Source organism: Pleurodeles waltl, chromosome 8 (assembly GCF_031143425.1).
Source record: "Pleurodeles waltl isolate 20211129_DDA chromosome 8, aPleWal1.hap1.20221129, whole genome shotgun sequence".
Classification (NCBI taxonomy): Eukaryota; Metazoa; Chordata; class Amphibia; order Caudata; family Salamandridae; genus Pleurodeles; species Pleurodeles waltl.
The window spans coordinates 425,113,776-425,140,877 of NC_090447.1; the positions used below are offsets into that span (position 1 = coordinate 425,113,776).

At 46.3% G+C, this 27,102-nt stretch overlaps 1 protein-coding gene across 2 annotated transcripts in view; it reads right to left on the minus strand.

Moving 5' to 3' along the window:
• The window catches only part of PPP2R3B (protein phosphatase 2 regulatory subunit B''beta), a 396,604-nt gene that overhangs the window by 130,930 nt on the left and 238,572 nt on the right, over positions 1-27,102 (minus strand). The gene's annotated exons all lie outside the window — the stretch shown is intronic.

A 27,102-nucleotide genomic window follows, 5' to 3' on the forward strand; every position in this document is an offset into this window, starting at 1 on the left:
TATGATGGAGGAACTGGGGGTGAATCAGCAGACTCATTTGTTAGAAAGATAGAAGTTCATGGGCAGGGCCTGGTCATTTTGCCTTCCCCTGGAGTGGGCCACCCAGAAAGGCAAAAGGCATATTAAATCAAGGGGCACAGCTTCACCTTTATCCTTTTCATGTTATGAGTATTCCTCCAACTAGAGCCACCCTCATCATTACCTGCTGAGACAGCCATCATCTTACCGGAAACTGTGCCAGTGCTGCAGCCAGAAAATAAAATGTGAAAACAAACTACTCCAAACGGTTACTGTACTTTAGATAGCTGATACACATTTACTGTCTGGAAATGGCGTTTGAACATGGGGCCCAAACTTTCCCACTGCGTTCCAGTTTCTAGTTTCTTCACTGGCCAGGGAGAAGAGCAATCTGCAGAGTACTCAGAGCTGTAGTGATCCAGCGCTGGTACTGCAAATAGCCAGTTTGTTTCCTGGAGGTGAGGGGCTATCACCTCAAGTCTGCACATCATAGTGGAGAGCTGTGGATCTCTTCAGCAGTCTTTCTCTTTTGAATGCTGCTCATCGAAAACTAAGGATCTTTTACTTTCTATTATCACTGAATGATGGCTGATTGTGGGAGGTTGGTGGACGGATGATTTCTTTTTGTGAGATATGTTCATTTTATTATAATACCTTAAGCTTTAGTTTCATTAGTTAAGGATTTTCAAATTTGCATGAAAGAAACCTCAAGGAAAAGCAGATCTATCCAATGATGAGTTTGGCTCAATTGAAGGAATAAAGACAAAATGGAATATGATGACAGAATAAGTTTATGGAGGAAGTAGAGAGCAGTACTGCAAATGTTATACTACAGCACTTGCAAGAAAACTTGATGTTTAATCCTGGCACCATTCCCCATCCTCACACTACACATTGGTGTCCGATGAAACATTATGGAAGTTAAATTAAAGAATAGATTCATAATCCTCATGAGACAGATGAAAGGGCAGTGATGAAGACAGAGACCTTTAGACACATCTCTATTGGGAAGGTCTGTTTAACACAAAATCTGGACCCTGAAAAGATTAGCTTTTTATTCAGACTGGGAAGAGGTCCAAGAAAGTGTATGGAGTGATCCTTGAAACAATGCAAAGACAAGCTAGTGGATGTCTTTAGGCCACTGGCAAGGATACTCACTATGGCTGAGGAAGTTCAGTCAAACAAGTTACTTATCTTTGGTAATGCCTTATCTGGTAGAGACAATATCTAGATGGAGATTCCTTACCTTTGAATTATCCCCGGGCATCAGACTGGATCTCTAAAATGTTTGTGAGCAGCATTCCTGCATGCCGTTAGGTGGTGTTGATCGGCTCTGCGTCAGTAGTCCGCATCGTCCGCGCCAGATAAGTTATCACAGGTCCTATATAGGTGCTAACCCAGCTTGCGGACGTCACAGTTTTCCACGTCAGAAGCACAGTGCCAAAAACAAAATGACTACTGGTGTGCCAAAACCACGGCCCTGAAAGGGGAGTCCCTGCCCCTAGAAATGAGTTTGCACAGCAGGGAAGGTAGGTGGGTAGGTAAAGAATCCGATACTAGATATTGTCCGTACCAGATAAGGTGTTGGCGAAGTTAACTTGTTCACCTGATAGAGACTTCTAGTTGCAGATTCCTTACGTTTGAATAGCTACCCAAGCAATACCATCCCTGGAGGCGTGTCTGCGCTGCGAATAAAGTTCATACTGTAAAGTCCTGCAGGACTGAACAGGCAAAATGCCCATCCCTACGAGCCTGACTGTGCAGACGCAGTAGTGTTTAGTAGACATGTGCAGAGATAACCACAATGACAGATGTCTAGGACCTGGATCTCTGGATGCTAACATAGTGGTCGCAGCTTAAACTTAGGTGGCAGTAGTGTTTGGTAGACATGTGCAGAGATGGCCACTATGTGGCCTGACAGATGTCAAGGGCTGGAACTCCGCATGCGAATGTAGTGGTCGCAGCTTTAACTGGAATGAGCACGCATACCCTCAAGGTGTTGCATTTTTAGCTAGTGCAGAGCAGATCTTAATGGAGACTACAACCCATCTGGAGATCATCCGCTACTGCACTGCCCAACTGCACCCACATAACTTACTAAAAGTTGATCTAACCTAATGGATTGCCAGCGGAGCAGGTGATGGCGAATCCCGCCACCAACTGGCCCATGGTGGGGGAGAGAGAGGAAGAGATGTGAACTGTCCAGACCACTGGCCGCCTGAACCACAAGGTTGGTGAATCCCACGCCCTCAGCCACACTGAGGGTGGGCTGCATACAGTGCACGGTGGCTAGACAGAAATGGATACGGTTGGATGCCACTTACGTAGCCACGAAAGGGGTGAAAGGCAGACGGGGAGCAGGGGTGGCCGTGAGGCCCAAGGACCTGGCCGTAACCTGAGAATCCTTGAAGCGTAGGAGCTCTGAGTCTTCCTGGTCTCCAAAGAGACCAGGCTGCCATCTAAGGGCATGTCCATCAAGGAAGCTTGCACATCCCCTGAAAGGAAAATATCACCCAGTAAACACCTGTTCGTGGCATGTTTTGCTGTAGATTCACATGCTCTACATTCCTCTGCCATCTAGTTTTTGGTCTGGAGTGTTGCAAGTTGTTTTTGTTCGAAGAAGCTGTTTTTCTAGTCATAGGATCGAGTGACTCCTCTTACTCAGTGATACTGCACATAGGCAAGGAGTTCTTTGTTTGTGTGTTTTCCCATAGGCGGGTGAATAAGAGGAATGAGAAGGTAGTATAGAGAAAGAGATGTCCATGCAAGTGTACCTACATATATACAAATATATGCAAATGTAAGCTAACTGCAACAGCCATAGGCACCCGGGGAGGGTGCATGTGAATCTACAGCACTACATGTCACGAACAGATGTCTACTGGGTAAGTAACATTTTACGTTTGATGGCATGTGTGGCTGTAGATCCACACGCTCTGAATAGACTGTAAAGCAGTCCCTCCAAAAAGTGGTGGCTAGTCTGTGGGAGTTGCAGTTGTCTGGAAGGGTGTTCTTAAGACAGCCTGCCCTACACATTTGCTTCCTGTTCTGCTTGTCCATCTACACAATAATGTTGTGTGTGTGTGTGGTGTAGACCAGGTAGCTGCTCTACAGATGTAAGCTAAAGAAATATTTTCCCCAAAATGCCATAGCAGCACATTTTTCCCTAGTGGAATGTGCCCGAGGAGTTTACAGCAATTCTCTTTTTGACTTAGCATAACATGTTTGTACGCATTTGACAATCCATCTAGCTATGCCATTTTTTGAAATTGCATTGCTCTTAAACGGCAAAGCAAAAGCTACAAAAAACGGTTTGGTTTTCCAAAACTCTTTTGTCCTATTAGTATAGTACATGAGTGCTCTTTTAAAGTCTAAACAAGTGTGGAGCGTCTTCTCTGCTATTGATTCAGGGTGTAGGAAAAATATAGCAAATTCATATGGTTTGATTGATATTAAATTTAAATACCACTTCTCAAGGAATCTTGGGTTTGTGCGAAGGACTACCTTGTCTTTATGTATTTGAAAGAAAGGTTCTTCTAGTGTTAAAGCCTGGAGTTCACTCATGCGTCAAAGCAATGCAACTGTGACAAAAAAAAAAGCCACCTTCCATGAAAGGATCTGTAGGAAGTTGGCTCTGTATATACTATCTCAAAGTGAGAGATAGTGTGCACAGAGTCCAAGGGTTCACCTTAGAGGTTGATAGTGGCAAAATTAGATAATACTAATGCTCTATTTTGTAGTAGTGTGGTCGAGCAGTAGGCTTATCAGGGGTAGTTTTAAGCATATGTTGTACACACACAAGCAATAAATTAAGAACACACAGTCAATGACTTAACTCCAGGCCAATAGGTTTTATATAGAAAAATATATTTTCTTAATTTATTTTAGAACCACAAGATTCAAGATAAGTACATAAAATGCAAGATACTTCACACAGGTAAGTATAGAACTTTGATTTAGTACACACAGTTTTGGTTAAAATGGCAATAAGCTATTTTAAAAGTGGACACTGCAAAAAATCAACAGATCCTGGGGAGTTAAGTTTGGTTAAGTTCCTCAGGTAAGTAAAGCAATTACACAGTCAGTCTCCTGAGCATAGGCAGCCCACCATTTGGGGTTCAGGGCAACCCTAAAGCCACAGCAACACAGGGCCGGCCAGGTGCAGAGGTCAAAGGAGGGCCCAAAACACATACAGGGAGTGCAGAATTATTAGGCAAGTTGTATTTTTGAGGATTAATTTTATTATTGAACAACAACCATGTTCTCAATGAACCCAAAAAACTCATTAATATCAAAGCTGAATATTTTTGGAAGTAGTTTTTAGTTTGTTTTTAGTTTTAGCTATGTTAGGGGGATATCTGTGTGTGCAGGTGACTATCACTGTGCATAATTATTAGGCAACTTAACAAAAAAAAATATATACCCATTTCAATTATTTATTATTACCAGTGAAACCAATATAACATCTCAACATTCACAAATATACATTTCTGACATTCAAAAACAAAACAAAAACAAATCAGTGACCAATATAGCCACCTTTCTTTGCAAGGACTCTCAAAAGCCTGCCATCCATGGATTCTGTCAGTGTTTTGATCTGTTCACCATCAACATTGCGTGCAGCAGCAACCACAGCCTCCCAGACACTGTTCAGAGAGGTGTACTGTTTTCCCTCCTTGTAAATCTCACATTTGATGATGGACCACAGGTTCTCAATGGGGTTCAGATCAGGTGAACAAGGAGGCCATGTCATTAGATTTCCTTCTTTTATACCCTTTCTTGCCAGCCACGCTGTGGAGTACTTGGACGCGTGTGATGGAGCATTGTCCTGCATGAAAATCATGTTTTTCTTGAAGGATGCAGACTTCTTCCTGTACCACTGCTTGAAGAAGGTGTCTTCCAGGAACTGGCAGTAGGACTGGGAGTTGAGCTTGACTCCATCCTCAACCCGAAAAGGCCTCACAAGCTCATCTTTGATGATACCAGCCCAAACCAGTACTCCACCTCCACCTTGCTGGCGTCTGAGTCGGACTGGAGCTCTCTGCCCTTTACCAATCCAGCCACGGGCCCATCCATCTGGCCCATCAAGACTCACTCTCATTTCATCAGTCCATAAAACCTTAGAAAAATCAGTCTTGAGATATTTCTTGGCCCAGTCTTGACGTTTCAGCTTGTGTGTCTTGTTCAGTGGTGGTCGTCTTTCAGCCTTTCTTACCTTGGCCATGTCTCTGAGTATTGCACACCTTGTGCTTTTGGGCACTCCAGTGATGTTGCAGCTCTGAAATATGGCCAAACTGGTGGCAAGTGGCATCGTGGCAGCTGCACGCTTGACTTTTCTCAGTTCATGGGCAGTTATTTTGCGCCTTGGTTTTTCCACACGCTTCTTGCGACCCTGTTGACTATTTTGAATGAAACGCTTGATTGTTCGATGATCACGCTTCAGAAGCTTTGCAATTTTAAGAGTGCTGCATCCCTCTGCAAGATATCTCACTATTTTTGACTTTTCTGAGCCTGTCAAGTCCTTCTTTTGACCCATTTTGCCAAAGGAAAGGAAGTTGCCTAATAATTATGCACACCTGATATAGGGTGTTGATGTCATTAGACCACACCCCTTCTCATTACAGAGATGCACATCACCTAATATGCTTAATTGGTAGTAGGCTTTCGAGCCTATACAGCTTGGAGTAAGACAACATGCATAAAGAGGATGATGTGGTCAAAATACTCATTTGCCTAATAATTCTGCACTCCCTGTAGGTGCCTATGAAGAACAAGTGTGCTCCGGTTCTAGACTGCTTATAAGTAAGTACCTGTGTCCTCGGGGGGCAGACCAGGGGGCTTTTGTAGAGCACCGGTGGGAACACACACAAGCCCACAAAACACACCCTCAGCGGCACAGGGGGGGGGGCGGGTGCAGGAGGCAAAGTAGGCGTCGGGTTTGCTATAGAAAGCAATAGAGGGAACGGGGGGTCACTTAGGCGATGCAAGCAGGGCACAGGGGGGCTTCTCTGGCCAGCCACCGATTGGGCTAGGATGAGGGCCGCCTGCTGGTCACTCCTGCACTGGTAGGTGGTTCCTCTCAGTCCTGGGGGCTGGGGCTGCGGCTGCAGTGTTTGGTCCAGGTGCCTGGTTCCTTTATTACCAGGCTGTGGGGGTGCAGGGAGGTTGACTCAGGGTGTTCACGTCATTGGAGTTGTCTGGGAGTCCTCTCTGCAGTGTTGGTTTCTCCAAACTCGAGCCGGGGTCGTCGGGTGCAGAGTGTGAAGACTCACGCTTCTGGTGGGAAGTGGAGTCTCTTTAAAAGATGCTTTAAAATTGAAAAGTTATTGCAATTTCTGAACAGTGTCACTGTTCTCGGGAGGTTCTTGGTCCTTTAGGTGCAGGGCAGTCCTCTGAGTCCTCAGAGGTCACTGGTCCCGTTGGATGTGTCACTGTGCAGGTTCTTTGAGTCTGGAGACAGTCCGGTAGAGCTGGGGCCAAGTCAGTTGGGTGTCTCCGTCGTCTCTGCAGAGCTTTGATGTCAGCAGTCCATCTTCTTTCTTCAGGTTGCAGGAATCTGATTTACTGGGTTCAGGGTCGCCCCTAAATACTAAATTTAGCGGTGTGTTTAGGTCTGGGGCAGTAGCCAATGGCTAGTGTCCTTGCGGGTGGCTACACCCTCTTTGTGCCTCCTCCCTGAGGGGAGGGGGGACATCCCTATTCCTATTGGGGGAATCCTCCAAAACCAAGATGAAGGATTTCTAAAGGCAGGGGTCATCTCAGCCCAGGGCACCCTAGGGGCTGTCCTGACTGGTAGGTGACTCCTCCTTGTTTTTCTCATTATCTCCTCTGAACTTGCTGCCAAAAGTGGGGGCTGTGTCCAGGGGGCAGGCATCTCCACTAGCTGGAGTGCCCTGGGGCATTGTAACACGAAGCCTGAGCCTTTGATGCTCACTGCTAGGTCTGCAGGGGGGAGGTGTTAAGCACCTCCACCCAGTGCAGGCTTTGCTTCTGGCCTCAGAGAGCACAAAGGCTCTCACCCCATAGGGTCAGAAACTCATCTCAGTGGCCGGCTGGCACAGACCAGTCAGTCCTGCACTGAAGGATTGGGTAAAATACAGGGGGCATCTCTAAGATGCCCTCTGAGTGCATTTTTAAATAAATCCAGCACTGGCATCAGTGTGGGTTTATTATTCTGAGAGGTTTGATACCAAACTTCCCAGTATTCAGTGTAGCCATTATGGAGCTGTGGAGTTCGTTTTGACAAACTCCCAGACTATATACTTAATATGGCCACCCTGTACTTACAATGTCTAAGAATGGACTTAGACACTGTAGGGGCATATTGCTCATGCAGGTATGCCCTCACCTGTGTTATAGTGCACCCTGACTCAGGGCTGTAAGGCCTGCTAGAGGGGTGATTTACCTATGCCACAGGCAGTATTTTGTGTGCATGACATCCTGAGGGGGATGCCATGTCAACTTTGCCTTTTTCTGCCCACCAACACACACAATCTGCAATGGCAGTGTGCATGTGTTAGGTGAGGGGTCCCTTAGGGTGGCACAACACATGCTGCAGCCCTTAGGAACCTTCCCTGGTCACAGGGCCACTAGTACCTTTTACAAGGGACTTATCTGTGTGCCAGGGGTGTGCCAACTGTGGAAACAATGGTCCATTTTTAGTGAAAGAACAGTGGTGCTGGGGCCTGGTTAGCAGGGTCCCAGCACACTTCTCATTCACGTCAGCATCAATATTAGGCAAAACGTGGGGGGTAACAGCAACAGGGAGCCATTTTCCTACAGGAACTAAATAGGACATGAGTGAAGTGGTTCAGAAAGAGGTCCCATGAGGCTAGTGAGTACAATGTTAAGATTCCATGATGGTACATGAGGAAGTCTTGGTGGGATTACTCTTTTAAGTACTTCCATGGAGGTTTTAATGACTAGGATTCTGAACAATGACCTATACTCTCTATTTTGTAAGTTTGCAGCAATGGCTGCAAGGTATAGTATGATTGAAGTGCAAGGCAACTCGGCTTATGCTTTAATTGGGTCAATGTGTTTGGACTGACAGTAGCAAACAAAACGTTTCCATTTTGCCACATAATACGCTTGTTGGTTTGCGAGCCTCCTTCTAAATTTCCATACACTCAGGAGATAAATAGAAGTAAGCAAATTCTATGATTTCAGGAGCCATATTGCAAGGTTGAACGCTTTGGGTTCTGGATGTCTGATCTGTCCACGTTCCTGCGTGAGAAGCTCTGGCCTGTTGGTGAGCTTCTCATGAGGAACTTATAAGAGGGTGATCTGCCTATGCGGGCGCTACCAGTATCATGGTTAGTGATGTCTGTGTGAGCTTGCGAGCCAGGAATGGAATGAGTGGAAGAGGTCAAGGGCAAATATCCCTGACCAGCTCATCCGTAGAGCATTGCCCTTGGATAGAGAGTGTGGGTGCCTGGATGCAAAGTTTGGGTATTTAGCGCTTTCTCCTGTGGTGAAAAGATCTATTTGAGGAGTTTCCCACTTTTTGAAGTATTTTTGAAGGACTTGTGGGTGGAGTTCCCATTTGTGGACCTGTTGATGCATCTTGCTGAGCAGGTATGCAAATTCGTTGTACGTTCCTGGGACATATTCTGGCAGTAGGTGAATGTGCTTTTAATAAGCCCATTTTCATATTGTTTGTGGCAGTTGAACAACTGGAACGACCGCTGGGAGCAGTTGTGACCAAAAAAGGGATACTTTGAACTGATAATGTTTTCCTGCGACTACAAATCTTAGAGATTTGCGGTGTGCAGTGTGGATGGGAATGGGGAAATATACATCTTTTAGGTCTATAGCTTTCATGAAATCGCCTTGTTGAAGCAGTGGGATAACATCCTGAGGAGTGACCATGTGAAAATGTTCTGAAAGAATGTATTGACTTGGGGGCCTGAGATCCAAAATGGGTCTGATTGACCTATGCTTTTTTGGAATGATGAAACATAGTGAGTATACTACTGTTCTGTGATATCGGGATGAAAACGTTTCTATGGCCCCTTTCAGAACAAACAACTGTACCTCTTCTTTGAGGAGGGAAAGGTGTTCTTCAGATAACAAGTGTGTGTGTGTGTGTGTGAGGTGGGATGATGGGAGGTGTCGAAGTAAGCTTCAGGCAATAACCATGTTGGATAATGGGGAGGACACCCTGGTTTGATGTTATGTCTGTCCAGTGTGTGTAATAGTACTGATGGTCTCCCCCAACTGGTGTTATGTAGGACTTGGGCATTTTTAGGGAGTCAGTGCTTTGTTGTAGAAGCTGAGCCTCAGGAGTTATTATTTTTGCCCCTGCAGTGTTGTAGAGGATTTGTAACCCCCTGTATACATTGGGCGGCGAATAAAATCCCCTTTGTGCTTGGGACTGAAGAGCCCCCATAGCTTTCGCAGTGTCCTTGTTTTCTTTTTCCAAATTCTCTAATGTAGAGTTGAACTGCGGACCAAATAGGTGTTTTTTGTCAAAAGACATGTTTGATACAGCGTGCTGAGCCTCTGACTTAAATCCAGAGCACCTATGACATGCATGCCTTCTAATCAACACACTGGTGTTTATACCCTTTGCAGCTGTATCAGCAGCATCTAGTGCACACTGAATAGATTTATTTGCAATTGTTTCACCTCTAAAACAATTTGCTGGCCACTCTTGCGATGGTGGAGATATTGGAGGAGATCCTCCATTTCATCCCAGTGTGCTCTATCATATCTAGAGTAAGGCTTACGAACCGGCAACACGTCAATGATTTGCAGCTTGTGTAGCCACTCTCTTTTCTGCCACATCAAGCTTTTTACTCTTCTTGTCTGAGGAAGAGGAGGAGACTCCAGTGACTTGGCTATTAGCCCTCTTTGTAGCAGTAGTATCCACAACTGAGTCTGGTGGCACTTGTGACCTCATACAGAGCGGATCCGAAGGTGCAGGTTTATATTTGCTATCCACACTGGGTGTTATGGTTCTGGAGCGGACGGGCTCTTGAAAGATATAGTCCGCACGGCACATCATTCTTGAAAGCATGGGGCGAATTTGAGTGTCTCTGGGGGTGGTGTCAAGGGTATCAAACAAGAAGTCTTGTTCAATAGGTTCTTAATGTAGTGGCACATTACGGTAAGCAGCTGCCCTAGCAATAACTTGTTGGTAGCTGGTAGTATCCTCTGGAGGGGAGGACCTAGAAGAGTACAAATCTGGGTCAGTGTTAATGAAGGGATCCAGATCATAAGAATCCCAGGGGTCTGTATCCTATTGTGTGTTTCCTAAGTACTGTACAATTAATGGTGAGCCCTATGGAGTGTGATCTCCTGCAGTTGGAGAGGTGGGAGAATGAGGGAAAGACAAAAGGGTGGAGTGGGGCGGAGGGTAGAGGAGGAAGTGGAAGCAGCTCCTCAGTTCTAGCAGCCTTCTCCTTAGGAGGCTTTGTAGGAGACGGGGAGGTGTCCAACGCATCTCAAAACATAAGCTTCCTTTTAAGTGACAGAAGGGGAAGCTACAATTTGCCCTGTGCCTTCTTGAATGTATAGTCTGCGCTGTCTAGTGTGCATAGTTTCAAGTATGGGCTGAATAGGCGAGGGTGTGGAGGAAGAATGGCCTGAGCTCAAAGACTCCGAAGTATTATGCTCTTTAGTCTTTGGAACTAAAGTTTTCGGTCAATGGACCTTTTTTGGTGCTGAACCCGGTTCCGATGAGTCTTGTTTCAAAGCAGATGTGGCTGGAATCAAGTGTTTATTGGAAGGTCTGCCCGAAGTAAATGAGGTCGATGCCACAGTGGTCTTCCAAGTTTTTGGTGCCGAGCCGGTAGGCGGGGGAGCCGAACCGTCCTTTCAAGATTGACCAAGGCTTGAATGCACTAGTGGTCCGGTGTCCTCAGTGGGGACTTTTTCATTGTTTTTGTGGGTTGAGGAATGGCCACAATACTCACTATTTGTGCAGACATCGGTTCTAGACTCTCAATTTTGGACTGGATGTTGGAGTCTGAATCTTGGATGAAGATGACTTCTTCCTGTTCGGGCTCTTCTTGTGCATGTTCTTCTCCGAAAATGTCCAGGGTGCCTTCCGGAGATATGCGTGCCATTTCCAAACTGCGAACTTATCGGTCCTGAAGAGTCTTTGATTGAAGCAATCAACATGCCGGTTGAGATCCAGGACCGAAGCAGCCGGTGTGGAACCAGAAGGATTCCCTTCCAACTCTGCGGGGCCCAAAGGCGTTCCAGCGGTGTTGAGCTGCCCAAAAAATGAGGTGCATGGCCTTGTAAAACTATCTGAGTTGGACAGGGGTTGCTCCAGCTCCTGGAAACTCAGGGGCAGCGCGGAGTCAGCCCAAGAACAGGTTCCGCAGAACAAGGCCTAGAGCACTGATGCTACCTTATCTCATTCGCTGACGGATGAGGAGAAGTCAAAGAACGTTTCGACTTCTTGGATTTCTTCTTATGCCTCGACTTACCCGATCACCCGACTGGTGTGGGATGAGAACGATGGAGGACTCCACTACCGATTCCGGGACCTTCTTCTCGACCTAAATCTACACTTGCACAGAGTTGAGCGAAGTGCCGCCATCAGCTGCAGGTACCACACCCTCACAGGCTTCAGATGCATGGCCTGATACTCTGAGCATGACTTCGGGTCGAGGCTGCGCTCCAGACATCAAAGACACACGGGGTGTGGATCCATTACAGACATCACCTAATGACAAGAACTGCAGAGCTTTAAAACGGTCTTTCTGGGGAACATCCTGGACAATCCAGGAGTATAACACTAAAAAAAAATCTCAACATAAATTCAAACAAAGCAAGTCAAAAAGTGACTAAGAGGTAGCTGTCTGGATCAGCGCTTGCTGGCACAGAATGAAAAGAACTGACATCAGCAAGGCGGTGTGGCACCTATATATGACCAGCAACATCATATCTAGTGTGGGCAGGTATTTCTCTTTGCGGATACTTCCCTCAATGCGATCCACTTGTGATCCTCTTCTTTTCTTCGGATCGCCAGTTTCAGCTGCGATCTTCTTCTCGTAAGTTTTGTTATTTTCCTATTCATTTCCTTGGTCTTGTACTCCAATTGTGGCCTTACTAACTTATTTATTTCTCTGTTCAGGTTCAAGATAGGCAGCTAAGCTTTTTTGACTCCAGATATACTATGCTAAAGCTGCTTACGCGAAGTAATGTAACTTATTAAGCTGGAAAAATGTGTTAAAACATCTTTCCCCCAAACCTCCAAATTTCACACAATGTTTTCCAGCAATGGCTTAATCGATATTATTTTAGCTGTCGTCCAAGACATTCTCCTATTTTTTCCATGAATTCTAAGGTTTGCGCTTTTTATAGAACATGGATCTGTGGCCCCTAGCTGCAATTTCAAAGTAAGTTTTAGAATCTTGTGGTCACTGTATAGGGTGTCTAATATTACCATATTCTCAACTCTTCGAGCAATATTGTACGAAGTACAAATATAGTCTATAATAATGGAGTTATTCTTAACGGATTTATGTGTGAAGGCTGCGGGTGAATCTGAACTGAAGCGTCCATTCAGAATAATACTGCTGCAGGACCTCAGACCTTTCAAAAAAATTAATCCTCTTATCTGTCCTAATTCTAAAAGGGAATAAAAGAGATGGAATATTCAACGCTTTTTCCTTATCTGGGTCACCGAAGGAATGAAGCGTAGAATTAGACATTTTACATTTTAAGTCCCCAATTATAATTAAGTTAACAAAATTTCTTATAGCACAAACTTGTGTAAGCAGTTGTTGTAAAATATTGATTATGCATTTACAATAGTCAGGGGAAGTTTCCCACCCTTCTCCCCCCTAACTTGAACTTGTACTATTCGAAAAAAGTTTGTAGTTTCAGGGAGGCTGTCAAATTCCCAGTTATATCTGTCACTTAAAAGCATAGCTATAAACCCTTTAGCACGCCCTTTATTTTTTTGAGGGGAGTGCTTTTTTGCTTGAAACCGTGTAACCTGGGCATGAGAAGTCATTTAAACACCAGTTCTCTTGAATGCATATCAGGTCGATCTTCATTGAACACAATACATTTAATTTACCTCGATCTTCCCTAAACCTGTGGAATTCCAAGAGATCAAGGAGAGGTCAGTGCTAGTAACATGTCTGTATCAGCTTATCCTTCGGCTTAGATCGCCGGATTGTTTTTTTCCCCGGTTTTCCCGGTTGTTTCCCTCTTGTTTTAATTGGTTTACTAGCCTGTCCCATGTCGATTTCATTTTGTTCCATCTGCTTTATAGATAGTTTATCTTTGGGAAGAAAGATAGGAAATGGAACCGCTCTGGGATTTAGAGCTTGTTCCTTTTTCTGGACATCATGGGCCAATGAGGTAGTATTGTGCAGAAAATTCATACTAGAAAAGAGGTTGTCCAGGGAATATATCTTGTTCTCTTCGGAGGCCAGGATCGCTGGTGTAGTAACTACTTCATCCAAATGTGGTTTTCCTGCTTGGATGGTGGTTCCTTTATTGAAGTGGGACAGCTTATCACCTAAGATCGTCAAGTCTTCAACAATTGGGAACTGCAGACTAGTACCATTTGTATTTAGACCCAAACTTTTACATGCCTCCTTTTTAATTGTCTTGATCAACTCGTCAGGAGAGTGGCTCATGTTTTGATTTACTAATAAGACTTTTAGAATGGAAACGAGAATATCTTGAGTGTGATCATAATTTTGTATAGATTTTTCAAGAAGTTCCAAAATGGACGATAAAATTCTTTCTAGGCACTTAAAGGATTCAGAGAGGACTATATGTTGTCCTGGTGGGCACAATAGGCCTGGGGTTCCTGAAGGACTTATGTCTGAAAGAAAGTGGTCCGAAGGAGTACTACTAAGTAACTTTAGCATGGGGGAATCAATATTAGATTGTGCTACTACGGGTGTTGATGGTATAAACAAAGGAACAATTATGCAGCTGAGCACCTCATCCAGATCGATATCAGGAAAGGTAAATTCCATAACTTCGTCCTCTGAGAGGGGGGAGGTGGTAGAAACAGCAGATCCCTCCCTAACAGTAGTGCCATCATCCGTCATGATATTCAAGTCATTACCCTGAACGGGATCTTGAAGAGTAGTATTATTGAAGCCGGAAGTATTTCCTGCCTTGACCATTTTTAGAATCTTTCCTAGAAAGAAATGGGAGAATAGAGATAAAAATGTTTACGTTTAGTTGCTGCACCCGCTTGTTTCTTATCGGGTTTGATTTCGGTTTTTTGCAGGCCCGACTAAGGAGTGACCTACTCCTTCTCGTACGTTTAGATGTCATTCTATTTATTGCTGATCTTTTGCTCCCTTTCTACTAAAATCCTGGATCCTCTTCCTCCAGCAGACCAATTTTCCTGTCAAAGGAGTTGTTAACGATCCACCAGGGCCTAGTATGAGTAAGGTATGTTTCTGGCTTTGATTTCCTACTACGCCCTTCTGAATCCTCCTGAGAAAATGGGGACACTCTCTGGTACACTCTCGATCACAAAGGTACTTGGCCCACGATCAGTACCCCTTTTAACACAATTACAGACAGGCTAAAGTACAACAAAACGAGGCAGTGCGGCACAGGTCAGGGCAAGGGCAAGTCAAGGCCAGGCCACGCCAGAGGGAACGAAATAATAAAAGTGGGGCCAGCAACAAATCCCTGTACCTTAATATCAGGTGATAGGCCTTCTTTCTGATCACAACTCGACCAACTTTCAACCAGGCCCGCAGTTCTTCACCACCTGCTGGCCTTGTTCCTCTGTTCCTTGTGCTTTGTATCCTTGTTCCTCTGATCCTCTGTGCAGGTGTACGGCTGGCTTTTAAGTGCTTCCTCAGCGTTCAGTGGGACAAGCACTTCCTTAATTCTTTTGGGGGAGGCTTTCTTTCCTCTACCCCTTTTCCTGGCATCTTACCCGCACTGCTCCTAAGGCGGGAGCGTTACTTTCCCCTTCCAGGAGCGAAGGGAAGGCTCCTCGTGGTCTGCGCTCCCCTCGCGACAACCATATCCAGCTGAGTGCAGAAGCGAGGCAATGGGCAAGGAGCAAGCCCCCCCGTATCTAACGCCGAGTAGAGAGCAGGCTCCTGTGTAGGGAGCAGAAGCAAAACAGGGACAGTAGTGGGAGCAGTAATAAGAAGCTTACAGTGCCCTCCTGGCTCCTGCGACTCCCGAAACTCTCGAGCCGTTTGGCTTGCGATGATCTTGTCCTCCTGGAGCAGGAACGGGGGCAGAAGCGAGGGGCCTCGGCAGCTTTCAGCAGCCCTCCCTGACGCGGGGGCCTCCTGTCCCAGGGCAACTGCGGCTACTGTGTCTCCTTTCATCTCTTGGATGGGACGGGATGGGAGCCGTACTGAGAGGCAGAAGCGAGGGGCTTATGCTGCCCTCACGGGGTGGCTGGATGCCTCTTCCCCTTTCCCTTAATCCAGAGGGCCGGCTACCTACCCACTCCTCCGCTCTGACGTCGCAGTGTCACGTTGCAAGCGCCACGTCATCAGCAGTCATCAGCAGTACGCTCACTGGGTGCGTGTGAGCTTGGTGTATGTTACATGTGAGACTCGAAACGCACTTCGGGAAGCTACGGCTCACGAGCAGCAGCAGGTAGACAGAAAGGAAAGACCAGAGGGCAGGCCGTGAGGTTCCTCAGTAAGTCCTTCACCCTCTAACTAAGGGGAGGATGTGACACAGTGTCAAAGGCCGCACTTAGATCCACCATTATTAAAACTGCAGAGCCACATTGGTCTAGAGTTGACCGGAGTTCTTTGGTGGCTACAAGCAGTGCGGTCTCCGTGCTACAGCCAGCTATAAAACATGTCTGGGTGGGGTGGAGAAGAACGAGTTACTTACCTTCGGTAACGACTTTTCTGGTGGATACATTAGCTACCTGTGGATTCCTCACCTAATGAATACTCCCATGGCGCCAGCATTCAACGGAAATCTTCTTCCTAGCTTCTGCACGTCGACGAGGACGTCACATTAGCCCACGCGACGCCGTCTGACGTCATACAGGCAATAAGAAGTCCTCGCCGACGTGCCGACGTCAGTACCAACATTTTTTGCGTGCATGAGAACAATAACCCAATGCAATGAAAGAGCAAGGCAAAATCCCATAACATTGTAAATCACACAACATTGCAATAAAATGGCTATAGATTTAATATAACTTTTTTTTTCTTTTTTCTTTCAAACAAATATATACTAATTATGTATATACACAAAGATATATATATATATATATACACATACAATAATCCATATATACAAAATCTATTGCAGTCTTGAAGACCAATAGGAGCGCACTCAAGGATTACTTGGTAAGACCAAAAAGGCAACGGGGAGGCGGGTGGGACCGTGAGGAATCCACAGGTAGCTAATGTATCCACCAGAAAAGTCGTTACCGAAGGTAAGTAACTCGTTCTTCTGATGGATACGACTACCTGTGGATTCCTCACCTAATGAATAGAGTCCCAAAGCAGTACCACGCCCGGTGGTGGGTGCCTAAATGGTAAAACCAAGAAATCCTGCAGCACTGACCGTGCAAAATGGCCGTCCCTTCTGACCTCAGAGTCCAAACAGTAATGCTTCGCAAAAGTGTGAAGGGACGACCAAGTTGCGGCCTTGCAGATGTCGACCACAGGAACACCTCTGGCAAAGGCCGAAGTGGCCGACTTAGCTCTGGTGGAATGAGCTCTAATGCCATCAGGAGGATCCTTCTTTGCTAAAGAGTAACAGATTTTAATGCAAAGAACAACCCACATGGAGAGTGTTCTCTTGTGGACTGCCTTTCCTCTCCTCTTGCCCACGTATCCGATGAACAGCTGATCCTCCAGCCTGAAGTCCTTCGTTCTATCAATGTAGAAGCTTAACGCCCTCTTTGGGTCCAAGCGATGTAGTCTCTCTTCCTCCTTTGAAGGATGAGGCAGAGGATAGAATGTGGACAAAGTAATTGTCTGGGCCAAATGGAAGGGTGAAACAACCTTCGGGAGGAAAGCAGCCTTGGTCCTCAACACCACCTTATCCCCATAAAAGTTTGTATAAGGGGGTTTTACCGATAAGGCCTGCAACTCACTCACTCTCCTTGCAGATGTTATAGCCACCAAGAAGACTGTCTTAATAACTAAATACCTTAAGGGGCAAGAATGCATAGGTTCAAAAGGGGGCCCCATAAGGAAAGTCAGGACCAAGGACAAATCCCATTGAGGCATAACGAATGGTTTTGGAGGATATTTATTTAGAAGACCTTTCAAGAATCTGAGAACAATAGGGGATTTAAATAACGATGGTTGGTCTGGAAGACAAATGAAGGCTGACAAGGCAGACAAATAACCTTTAATGGTATCCACTGCACAACCTTTCTGCACTAGAGACAGAGCAAAAGACAAAACATCTGACAGATGAGCATGTAAGGGATCAATATGTCTCTCTCCACACCACATAACATATTTAGACCACCTATTAGCGTAGATAGATTTAGTGGAGTGTCGCCTGGCCGCTAATATAACATCCACTACATCAGGTGGGAGAGAGAAGGAACTCAGGTTGCCCCGCTCAATCTCCAGGCATGTAGGTGCAGACTCTGGAGGTTGGGGTGTAAAACCTGCCCCTGCGACTGCGAGAGGAGGTCTGCCCTGAGAGGGAGACGGAGCGGAGGGCACAGTGAGAGTTGGAGAAGGTCGGAGTACCACACCCTCCTTGGCCAATCCGGAGCTATTAAGATGACTTGGGCCCGGTCTTGGCGAATCTTCCTCAACACCCGAGGAATCAAGGGAATGGGGGGAAACGCGTAAAGGAACTGGCCGCACTAGGTTATCTGAAACGCGTCCCCCAACGCTCCCTGCATCGGATACTGGAGGCTGCAGAATAACGGACAATGCGCGTTCTCCAAAGTGGCAAACAAATCTATCCGAGGAAACCCCCACATCTGGAAGATTAAACGGACTTGATCTGGATGGAGACGGCACTCGTGGTCGGCCGAGAAATAACGACTGAGACTGTCCGCACGTACATTCAAGACCCCGGTCAGATGATTTGCTACCAAGCAAATCTGATGGTCCTTTGCCCAGGACCATAGTCGAAGAGCTTCTCTGCAAAGAAGGTACGACCCTACTCCTCCCTGTTTGTTTATGTACCACATCGCGGTAGTATTGTCCGTCAGGACCTGTACCGACTGACCACGAAGGGAAGGGAGGAAGGCCTTGAGAGCCAGACGTACAGCCCGCAACTCCAACAGATTGATATGAAAAATCTGTTCCTCTGGAGACCAAAGCCCTTTGATCTCCAGATCACCCAGATGAGCTCCCCACCCTAGAGTGGAAGCATCCATTATGACTGTGGTCACTGGTGGTGACTGCGCGAACGGCTTTCCTTGTGAAAGATTGTTGCCCGCAATCCACCACTTCAAGTCCACAGCAGCATCTCTGGAGATCTTGACAGCACCTTCTAGATCTCCTTTGTGTTGAGACCACTGCCTTCGGAGGCACCACTGAAGAGCCCTCTTATGCCAGCGAGCATGCGTGACCAACAGTATGCAGGAGGCAAACAGACCGAGCAGACGAAGGACCTTGAGGACTGGAACTACTGCTCCATTTTGAAACATTGAAACCAACTCCTGAATATCTTGAATCCGCTGAGGCGGAGGAAAGGCTCGATTCAATGTCGTATCCAGTACTGCCCCTATGAACAGGAGGCGCTGAGAGGGCTCCAGGTGAGATTTGGGCACGTTCACCGAAAAGCCCAGGTCGAACAACAACTGGGTTGTTGACTGCAGATGATGCGACACAAGCTCCGGAGACTTGGCTTTGATCAACCAGTCGTCCAAGTAAGGGAATATTGCTATCCCCTTCCTTCTGAGCTCTGCCGCAACCACTGACATCACCTTCGTGAAGACTTGAGGTGCTGAAGTAAGACCAAACGGGAGGACCAGCAAACTGATAGTGCTGTGACCCTACCACAAACCCGAGATACTTCCTGTGTGACTTGAGTATGGGGATATGAAAATAAGCATCCTGCAAGTCGACAGACACCATCCAATCTTCTTTGTTCAACGCCAAAAGCACCTGAGATAGGGTCAGTATCTTGAACTTTTCCTGTTTGAGGAACCAATTCAAGATCCTCAGATCCAGGATTGGTCTCAATCGACCATCCTTCTTGGGAATCAGGAAGTACCTTGAGTAACAACCTCGACCCCTTTCCTGCTCTGGGACCAACTCCACCGCGCCCTTTGAAAGGAGGACTTGAACCTCCTGTTCTAACAACAGGAGGTGTTCTTCTGAACAATAAGATGGGCAGGGCGGGATGGGGGGCGGAAACTCCCGAAAGGGAAGGGTGTAGCCTTTTCCCACAATACTGATAACCCAAGTGTCCGATGTAATAGTCTCCCATTTGTGGAGAAAATGCCGTAACCTCCCCCCTACAGGAGAGGAGTGAGTGGGAAATGGTGGAAGCCTAAGGCTGCTTTCCCTGCTGCACCCCTCCAGAGGACGAGGCAGAGTGCTGCTGAGAGGCTCCTCTGGTGCGGGCCCTACCCCTCCCTCTAAATGATCTATAGGGGAGGGAAGAGGTGGGTTGCTGGAATCTCCCCCGAAAGGAAGAGGAGGAAGAGCCACGCCCAAATCCACGAAACCTCCTGAAAAATCTGGAGGAGGCAGAAGAAGAAGGGGCTTGCAGTCCTAATGATTTGGCTGTGGCCCTGCTTTTTTTAAATCTCTCCAAGGCCGAATCTGCTTTGGCTCCAAACAGTTTGTCCCCATCAAACGGGAGGTCCAACAGGGTCGACTGCACGTCCGCAGAAAACCCTGAGTTACGGAGCCAGGCCTGCCTCCTTGCCACCACAGCCGTGCCCATTGTCCTAGCCACTGAGTCAGTCGTGTCCAGCCCTGACTGGATAATCTGGGTTGCGGCAGCCTGGGAATCCGAGACAACATTTAAGAGTCCCTGGGGAAACTCCGTAAATGAAGATGAAATATCGTCCATGAGAGCATGGATGTATCTTCCCAGAATGCAAGTCGCGTTGGTGGCCTTCAACGCCAAACTACAAGAGGAAAATATCTTCTTGGATTGTGCATCCAGCTTTTTAGAGTCTCTGTCTCCAGGTACCGTCGGGAAAGATCCAGACGCTGACTTAGAGGAACAGGAGGCTTGCACCACCAAGCTCTCCGGCGTAGGGTGTCTAGACAGAAAGCCAGGGTCAGATGGTGCAGCTCGATATCTCCTGGCCACAGCCCTATGAACAGCCGAGGAAGATACTGGCTTCTTCCACACCTCTAACACCGGATCAAGCAAAGCCTCATTAAATGGCAAGAGAGGCTCCGCTGCAGCAGAGGCCGGATGCAGCACCTCAGTCAGTAAATTCTGCTTCGCCTCTGCCACTGGCAAAGGCAGGTCCAGAAAGTTAGCCACCTTCCTCACCACAGCGTGAAAGGTAGCAGCCTCCTCCTTATATTCCCCTGGAGATGAAAGGTCCCACTCAGGGGAAGTATCCAGCCCACTGGCTGTATCCAGACCATGCAGTCCATCACCAGAGTCCTCAACCTCTCCTTCCTCCAAGACTCGTTGGTATTCCTGCTCTTCCAAAAGACGGAGAGCACGCCTCCTCGAATGTAGTCTTTCCTCGATACGCGGAGTCGACATGGCTTCCGCCGAAGATCGGCGCTGATCTCCAGAACCATCCGACGCCGCGTCCGGCGCCACAGGCAGCTTCGGCGCCGAGGAAGGAGCCGGACGAAGAAATCTTGGAGTCTCCGATGGACCCGCCGGAGACACAGGACGAAATCCTGACGTCGGAAACCTCCGGGGCCAAAACCTCTGGAGCCACCGGAGCGGGCACCGGCGCCGACACCGGCGCCGAGCCCACATTCCCTAAAGGGAGAAAGGGCATAAAGGGTGCCGGCCGTAGAGGCGCAGGATCACCCAATGAAAAGGCCAAGGGCCCGAAGGACCAGCCGGAGCACCTCCTGGAGCCATCTGTGAAAGATGGTATACATCGCATTCAGAAATGCAGTATTATCGGCTCCAGGGGCGGGAAAAGCTGGATACTGGGGTGCCTGGATCGAAGGCGACCCCGACGCCAGCCTCGACGTCCGCGACGCCGGAGACATCACAAGAGGCTGCATCACCTCAACCACAGACGCCTGTCCAGGCGAAGTCGGTGACGTCGGAGAGGGCAACGGCGTCGATGGATGTGACCTCCCAAGTCTTTCGACGCCGAGCCGAAGGCGACCTCGAACGAGACTCCTTGCTGGAATGACGCCGTGAATCCCTACGGCGCCGGGAGTCTCGATGACGCCGATGAGACCTTGGCGAAGAAGACTTCTTATGATGTTTCTTCTCCTTTCTCTTCGACTTCGCCATGAATAGTTTAGCCTCACGTTCTTTCAGGGCCTTCAGATTCATGTGCTGACATGAATCACAAGTTGCGACGTCGTGGTCGGAGCTTAAACACCATAGACAGTCGGAGTGAGGATCAGTAACGGACATCTTGCCGCCACACTCTCGACAGGGCTTGAAACCCGACTTCCTCTGAGACATTATTACCACAGAGAAAATCCACGCAGCAGAAAATACACTGTAACTATGAAAGTAACAGTAGCTCCCTCGAAGATAACCGTTTCAAATGCACGGAAAAAAGGGAACCGACGTCGGCGAGGACCTCTTATTGCCTGTATGACGTCAGACGGCGTCGCGTGGGCTAATGTGACGTCCTCGTCGACGTGCAGAAGCTAGGAAGAAGATTTCCGTCGAATGCTGGCGCCATGGGAGTATTCATTAGGTGAGGAATCCACAGGTAGTTGTATCCATCAGAATGTTGTCTTTCCAGAAAACTGGAAAAAAGGATTTTTACTAACATGTTTTTACAGTAGCTTACTAGCTACTGGAAGCAGGAAGATGGGTCTGTACCTTTCTGCCAGAAGAGGGTTAGTTATTTTGTATAACAGTTTTACTGTAGAATGTTTCCTATCATGAGGAATACTGCCACTTACTAGAGAGCAGTTCAGAATCTTCACCAGAATAGGCAAACAGCCTTTCTGCCCTGATTGAGCTGAAAGTGTTCTTAATAAAAAGCCAATGGTTCGGGATTTTAATTTATACATGGAGAATCGTATATAACGGCATTAGTGGAGAAGGAGGGATTCTACATGGAGCAACACATGGTGTTGTAGCACACGCACTGCAATTATTAAATGTTTTTTTATTTTTTATTGTACAGCATCATGTGGAAAAGTAGCTGATTTACAAAAAAAATAATTAAAACTTAGTTACAATTTGTAAACATTTCTATGTGTATGTAAGTTGATCTGTTTGAACACATGGAAGCCTGTAGCTATTTTGTCATATCTGCAGGTGTCACATTGTGTGTATATATAATAATACAAAAACCAAACTAATTGACTTTGTCGATGCTTCTGGATACATGGCAGCAGAGAAGGACAGGTAGGAGGCAAATTCTTGACAGCTTTATTGATGTTTTAGATGAGACCAGTACGCCCGACAGATGACTATACACTTAGCATATGACAAATTGCCACGGCCCTCAGCCTGCCAGAAGTGCGCCCAATGTGTGACTCTCACTGCTCCAGTCCTACTAGGTTGTCAGAGGGGTACCGGACTCTATATATATCCTCTGTTAACGTTTTATAGGCAGGATTGAGTATGACTTGCTGACCCTCCCTTTCCAGCAGATAAAGAGTTGCACCCTGCCACCTTGAAAGATTATGCCTCATGTTAGAAATTGGGTCTTTGGTTGGCAGTCAGGTTACCCCCTGTCCAAGCAAAGACTCTCACTCTAGTCAGGGTAAGTCACACACAATCCAAATTATCCTGTGCCCACCCTCCGGTAGCTTGGCACTGAGCAGTCAGGCTTAACTTAGAAGGCAATGTGTCAAGTATTTGTGCAATAAATCATACAATAACACAATATAGCACCACAAAAATACACCACACAGTGTTTAGAAAAATATAATATTTATCTGGGTATTTGCAGGTCAAAACGATAAAAGAAATTGTAGAGATATCACTGAAAAGTGATATGAAGTGTCTTAAGTCTTTAAAAAGCAAACAAAGTCTCTTTCAAGCACAAAGTAACTGGTTTGGAGTGAAAAATCTCCGCAGAGGGCCACAGAGGAGGAGATGCGTGGAAAAATTGTGTGTGTGTCGGTTTCGACCCTTCACACACAGACTTGCGTCGTTATTTTCCACGCGGGGAAGATGTTGCGTCGATTTCCGGCGTGCGGACAGTCTTCTCTGTGGGTCGCAGGGTTTTCAGGCGCCCTGGGGTCTGTGCGTGGATTCCTGGGCTTGTTGTCCGGCTCGCGTCGTTCCGGTGGGCTGTGCGTGGAATTTTCTCCCTCACGGCAGGCGTTGCGTCGATTTCCTCTCTGGAAGTCGGGCGGCGTTGTCCAGGTGGGCCATGCGTCGAAGTTCGGGTCGCACCGCAGGCGTCGCGTCGATCTTTTCCTTGCGGGGTCGAGCGGCGTCTTTCCGGATTGGCGTGCGGTGAATTTTTCACAGCGGAGCAAGCTGTGCGTCAAATTTTTCGCCGCACAAGGAGTCCAGTTGAAAGATGGAAGGCTTTTTGGTCCTGAGACTTCAGGGAACAGGAACCAAGCTCTAGCCCTTGGAGAGCACTTCTGCAGCAAGGCAAGAGTTTAGCAAGGCAGCAGGCCAACAGCCAGGCAGCAGTCCTTTGTAGAAAGCAGTCAGGTGAGTCCTTTGAGCAGCCACGCAGTTCTTCTTGGCAGGATGCAGGTTCTGGTTCAGGTTTCTTCTCCAGCAAGTGTCTGAGGTGGTAGGGCAGAGGCCCTGTTTTACACCCAAATGTGCCTTTGAAGTGGGGGAGACTTCAAAGAGTGGCTTAGAAGTGCACCAGGTCCCCTTTCAGTTCAATCCTGTCTGCCAGGGTCCCAGTAGGGGGTGTGGCAGTCCTTTGTGAGAGAGCAGGCCCTCCCCACCTTCCCAGCCCAGGAAGACCCATTCAAAATGCAGATGTATGCAAGTGAGGCTGAGTACCCTATGTTTGGGGTGTGTCTGAGTGAATGCAGAAGGAGCTGTCAACTAAACCCAGCCAGACGTGGATTGTAAGGCACAGAAAGATTTAAGTGCAAAGAAATGCTCACTTTCTAAAAGTGGCATTTCTAGAATAGTAATATTAAATCCAACTTCCCCAGTCAGCAGGATTTTGTATTACCATTCTGGCCATACTAAATATGACCTTGCTACTCCTTTCAGATCAGCAGCTACCATTTCAATAATGTATTAGGGCAGCCCCAATGTTAGCCTGTGAAAGGGAGCAGGCCTCACAGTAGTGTAAAAACGAATTTTAGGAGTTTTACACTACCAGGACATGTAAACTACACAGGTACATGTCCTGCCTTTTACCCACACAGCATCCTGCTCTAGGGGTCACCTAGGGCACACATTAGGGGTGACTTATATGTAGAAAAAGTGGAGTTTTAGGCTTGGCAAGTACTTTTAAATGCCAAGTCGAAGTGGCAGTGAAACTGCACACACAGGCCTTGCAATGGCAGGCCTGAGACAAAGTAAAGGGGCTACTAAAGTGGGTGGCACAACCAGTGCTGCAGGTCCACTAGTAGCATTTAATCTACAGGCCCTAGGCACATATAGTGCACATTACTAGGGACTTATAAGTAAATTAAATAGTCCAATTGGGTATGATCCAAGGTTACCATGTTTAAAGGGAGAGAGCATATGCACTTTAGCACTGGTTAGCAGTGGTAAAGTGCGCAGAGTCTAAAAGCCAGCAAAAACAGTGTACAAAAAGTGGAGGGAGGCAGGCAAAAAGTTAGGGGTGACCACCCTAAAGTTGTCAGGTCTAACACCGCACTTCTCCAAACCTTAGCCTTTCACAGGTATCTGTAGCCATGAGAGTAGCTCTGGTTCAGTTCCACTGAATTTTTAAAGGGGAACCTAACACATTACTAACACAGCAAATTTACAGCAGAAGTTCTAGGCAGTTGACTTTTCATATGTCCTGGTCCAGTCGGAATCATCACATTTAGACAAAAAACAAAAGTAATCTTGAGGTCTCTTCCGATCTTTCAAAACTCTTGATACGTGGCTAAGGGCTCCCATAATCCTAAAACTACCAGGGGTATTTTTCATAATAATGAAACTGCCTGAACATGTTCAGTTAGTCTTTTAAATAGAATCACAAAACATATTTCAACAGCACTTATTATGTTGTCTTGTAAAAGAAAAACAGCAGATCAAAAGCAGCCCCATAAAAATGTAAAGATGACGCCTCTCTGTATGTAGACTCATTCATGATGTTTTGTCACACAAATTTACTAAGTTACGGACTTTCAATGGTTGATGTATGCAATGTATGACAATGGCTAAGCGCAGTACATTTCTCTGTGTATTTTACATGAGCTCTGTGAGGCAAAGAAAGGTGTTTGTCAGATCTAAAAAATAACAAAGTGTGACAATGGCAGTTCATCAAGCAATCTCGTACTTGCCCTGGCAAAGTTAAAAGGTCAGATTCTAATATGTTAACACATGAAGGCACAAATGTGCTCACTATTTGTGCGGTGTCTTGTTGCAACGTGGTCTTTCTTTTCATAATGTCTATGTGCTACTTTTATTTCCCCAGTTTGTGGTGCTTTACACTACTAGTACTGCAAGTGTTTAGAGCATAAAAACAGCAGCACTGCAAGCTAGGAGAATAAAGAACTGCGGCACAGACGTACGATGAACAGAAGAAAGAGACAGAGACAAATTGCAAGTAGCCTGCACATACATGCTTTGCATATGTTATTACTTTAAAGCCAGATCAATTGGTTTTCCTAGTTAATGGTGACAATATGGTTGAGGTTTTTTAGATTTTAGCATATCTGCTTGGATTCTTTAAATGGCTAATGTCAGGATTTTAAAAGCAATGAAAAGTGGCATGTTTGGTTCAATTTGAGAGATAATAAATGTGTATGTGGTGTTTACTCATGAAAATCACACCCAGTGCAGAGCCCTAGTAGGGCTACATACCATGCAAAGTAGGTTTTTGTTAGATAGGGAGGATGTAAGGACAGATCAATGGGTGTGTGTCTTTTTCCCAGTAGATTTAAATCTCTGTTAGAATTGCTGAGAGGCGAATTGACCAGTGCTATAATCATGGAAAACATAAATTTAAAAAATAACTTATTGTTCCCAAGTGGGATAATTAGATGTTTAGCCTCGGTGGCTTAGGTGTTGAGCTGGAAATTTGTCATTGCGGAGTTTATGACGTTAATCAGTCTGTATTTGTTGTGTTAACGGCAATCCAATCCCAAACCAGATTTTCTAATCTATCAAGAAAAAGGGTATTGTTATCTTAGTGGTAGGATAAGAAGTGCAATGAGTCAAGCATAGTCTTGGTTGAGGACAGATATGAAAGTTGCATTAAAAACCACAGACCTCCAGTTTAGGAAGTCAGTTTTGACGAGCCGTGTAAGAGAAGGGGTCCCTGGGATGAGAGGAAGTGATTATTCTGCCTGAAGTTGTGTGAGTAGAGTGATATGTAAGTTTAGATGTCTAGCTCTGGAGATCTTGATTGTAGAGTGGGCAGTAGGATTTGTGATAAAAGGGTATCTGGATATGTGAGGGTGGAAGTATGTTGAGGAATGCTCCTAAGCATTGGGGATGATCTGTCTTGGGCTCCTCAACGGTAGGTCTTAGTTGCAAAGGGGCAGTCTCTAGCCATGATAGAAGATTTTAGGACATTCAGAGTATTAAACAATGTGGTGAAGATATGAAGGCTGGCGCCTGAGGATTGGATCATGATCTTCCCATTTTCATACATGATTATGTGTAGCTCATGTTTTAGGTTATGGTAACATCAGATATTAAGTTTTTTCCCAACAAGGGATTTTTGTATTCTGTGAGGCCAAGATTAATAGCATGGTGCATCTGCCCACGTAGGTAATTTTACACTGAATAATGTTTCCTGAGACATCCATTAGTGCTCACTGATTATGGTATTTGTGGTACTTTTGCAGGAGGTATTGTTCAGTGCATCCTGAAGTCCAATCTGATAGGAAGCACTTATTGGTTTAGGTTTGGTGGACATAATAACATAACAACATCACAAAAATGTATAGTGTTTATGATCTTGAGGCAGTGGAAAATAAA